The sequence below is a fragment of the Copidosoma floridanum genome, unplaced genomic scaffold (assembly GCF_036245765.1).
Source record: "Copidosoma floridanum isolate Cflo_tuat_1 unplaced genomic scaffold, Cflo_Japanese_pri ptg000012l, whole genome shotgun sequence".
NCBI classification, from domain to species: Eukaryota; Metazoa; Arthropoda; class Insecta; order Hymenoptera; family Encyrtidae; genus Copidosoma; species Copidosoma floridanum.
In genome coordinates this window covers 8,586,074-8,589,425 of record NW_028321889.1, presented here as the reverse complement: position 1 = coordinate 8,589,425, position 3,352 = coordinate 8,586,074, and positions in this window count along the sequence as shown.

The window sequence follows — 3,352 nt, the reverse complement described above, 5'->3', positions numbered from 1 at the left end:
AAATAAAGAATTTTTTTTATGTAAATCCCTATTTCTCAAAGAGAGCGCCTTATATCATTCAGGTGGTACAGCCGTAGGTTTAGTAGCAGCCGCATTGCTGTACAAAGTTTTACGAAACGATCGATCGCCGCCACCACGTGCAGGTCAATCTGAAAAACCTGTTTGGCCTATGCGCTCCGGTATACACCGTCCGCCTCCACAGGGAGCCTCCTTTTCTCTCTCCCTTGGTTCGTGCTCCAGTTTGCATTTGGTTGTTTTAACAAATTCGCTCGGTAACGCGGCATTAATTATTGTTCCTCGGCTGGCTGTCAGTCGCCACATGATTTCAGTGAATTCCATTCGATGACTCAAATTGCATGCCTCGCTCTAATATATTCCGTTATCCGAGTATCTATCTCTCCCTCTTTGTTTTCAAAGCTGATGTAGACACTTTTGTGTGTAGGCTACACGCGGTGTATATAAATATGTACCCGTACGTGTATTATTTTCGATACAATTTGATCGCAAAATAAGACGTATTGTTTTCATTTCCTCTAAAAAACCATACCATTCATTTGTTTCCAGCAACTGCACACGCAAATTCTCTCAATCAGCCACATACCTGATCTCAGCCATGAATCATCCGTGCAAAAAAGCGCGAGTGTGAGAGGGGGGGGAGGAGGGGTGGCACCCTCTTTTACCTCTATAAATATGCATACTCGAAGGCATTGGCTCTGGGGATTATTATTGCGGCAAGTAAGTAATCTTTAAACATCGAAACCTGCCGGTCGGCCTATACATGACACGAATCGCAATGCAGGTAAGTTTAATGGCTCGGCGTGAGGCAACATCTTTTGAATTTTACAAAAGATCGAGTTTATCGTTAAATACACGTACGAATGAATGTACATGGCCCCGGAGCCCCATGTGCGAGCAATCAAGCGTTCCTCGCATACATACTCGCGATCTAGATCGGATAGGTTAATCGGACAATGGAAACCTCCGGGCATCTTGCACACCGAGGTGCGTTTGTGCTCGCACGTTCCTGCCTCATTTCAGGCAACGCTCGAACACAGCCGTTATACTTGTATTTATACGTATATATAGGTATCTCCCTGCCGCTGCTCTCATTATTGTCGAACCTTTTGCGCAATCTCTCATATCCGCCAATAATTTAACAATAACGTGTAGGGACCATTATTTTCATGAATCCCCACGTTTTTATAGTATACCATTTTCAGTTGTGATTCTCAAAGTTCAGAAAGCCAAAAATGGGTAAAGTAATGAAAACAGCCAGTGATGTAAATTCGTTCATTGTAAACATTATAATGTCGATGCATAGATATACATAACGTTCGCGATCGTAGAGCCAAGACGACCGGCAATCCGCGGCGGACGGATTTGCTCGGGAGAGAGCAGTTGATATATAAATCTAGGTGGCTTTATCGGCGCGCGATCACTTTGGACCCTGCGCAAGCGAGCGCGCGTGTCTTTTGTCTCCGTAGAGTAGGTATACTGCATATGTAGGTACCGAGAGAGAGAGAGAGAGCAACTTGAACCGTCCGGTTGTCGCCTGTGCGTGTACGTTCTGCTTTGCATTCGCTGTAAGGAATGGTTTTGTTGTCGAGCAAGACAGAGGTTTCCGCTATCCAGACGCCGTCGTGGCACTGTCCACAAGGAAAGAAGGGGATAAAACGTCCGAGTTAATCTTCCCTGCGCCAGGCTGTTCCGTACATTACCCAAGTGTGCGTATGGGTACCCGCGAAGTGAAGCAAAGTCTTTTCAAGGAGATCACACGGTTGCAAGGGGTACGGGGCAGAGTTGAACGATTTCTCCGAGGATTTTAAAACTTCAATCGCTCAATAATTCAAGCTGTTTCTTATTTTCTTGAAAATTTGCTTCTCGCCTAGCCCATTACATTTAAATAAAAAAATTCATTTCATCCGCTATAGTGAAATAAGAGTAATTTGTTGCGCAACGATAAACATAAAAAAGATGCTGGTGTGGACCTTGAAAGTTCAGCCGATTTATATTCAAAGCATATACCTATATAGCATAGTTATTTCGTTCTGGAACGCACGAGTAGAGAATACTTATACGTTGCACTTTTCAGATTAACATTTCAAAAACGGATAACAAGATTCCTAGGAGGGTAACGATAAATTGCATAACATAACGCCCCTGACTCGCATAGATCACCAAGTGGTCTGGTTCCTCGTGTGTTCGACATCCAAAAAACAGTCGGAGAAGTAAATCTCGATGGAGTCATAAAATTTTGCTGGAATTATAGGCCAGTCGACATAAGTTGTTGGTACCTTGAAAATTAATATTAGGTGCCAACACATCAGAGATGAGATCTATGCGCGGACTAGTCGTAAAGTTACGTATTTTGGACACGTTCGAGTTTAGCTTTTCTAGACTACCAAACGTTCCTTCTTTCTATTTTTTTGCCTGTTTATTATTGATCATCAACAAATAATATATAGCAACGGCATTGTGATTTTCAGCTAAAAAATTTGCTCAGAAAAAGCCTGTAATACCGGTTTTTTTGGTGAGAAAAAAAAATGTAATCGTCGACGTACAAAGGTACGTGGTCCAGGATAGCAATTTGAAAAAAAGACTTAATATCAACAGATAGAACAACGGAGTTTGCTCGCAACGCGTGAGAGCCGCGTGAAATCCATTAGCCATTTGCATATTCAAAGAGCGGGTCTTTATAAAATGCCTCAAGCCGCGCGACGAGGCTTTCATGCTCATCGAAAGGTAATCTTTGCCATCATAATAATATATCTCCATGAAGAGCACACATCATCCTGGGGCCGTAAAACGCCCGCACCAAATGGGCAATTTCCGCAACCTGCGAGAAAAGGCGTAAGAAACGTCCAGCTTTTAATGAAGCGATGAATATGTGTGCGTATATCTTCCCTCTACGTTATACCCACGTAAAGTCCTTTACCCCTCCCCCCTTTCATTGAGGAAGAGCTTTGTTTCGGGGCGTGTCGCACGTTCCTCTCCAAGAACAATATATTCGCAAGCGACTCAACACCTCAGACTCGATAATGTATTCGATGCACCAAACATTTTGGATCTCGATTTTATGAACGATTATCATGCCGATGGTAAAGAAATGTTATTTTTCATCCAATCAAATAAATGATACCGTAAAACTAGAATAAATCTTAGGTATGAATGGAAACAAAAAATCATCGATTTTTATGACACTATTAAGAGCATTTTGATTTAATCCGATTCATCAGGGGTAACATATTTTTCAATATGCCCAACCATCGTAACAATAACACACAATCCTTCTACAGGGTAGATTAAACTAATGGGTTTAGTCAAAGGAAAATTAATGAAAACTATATTTTCA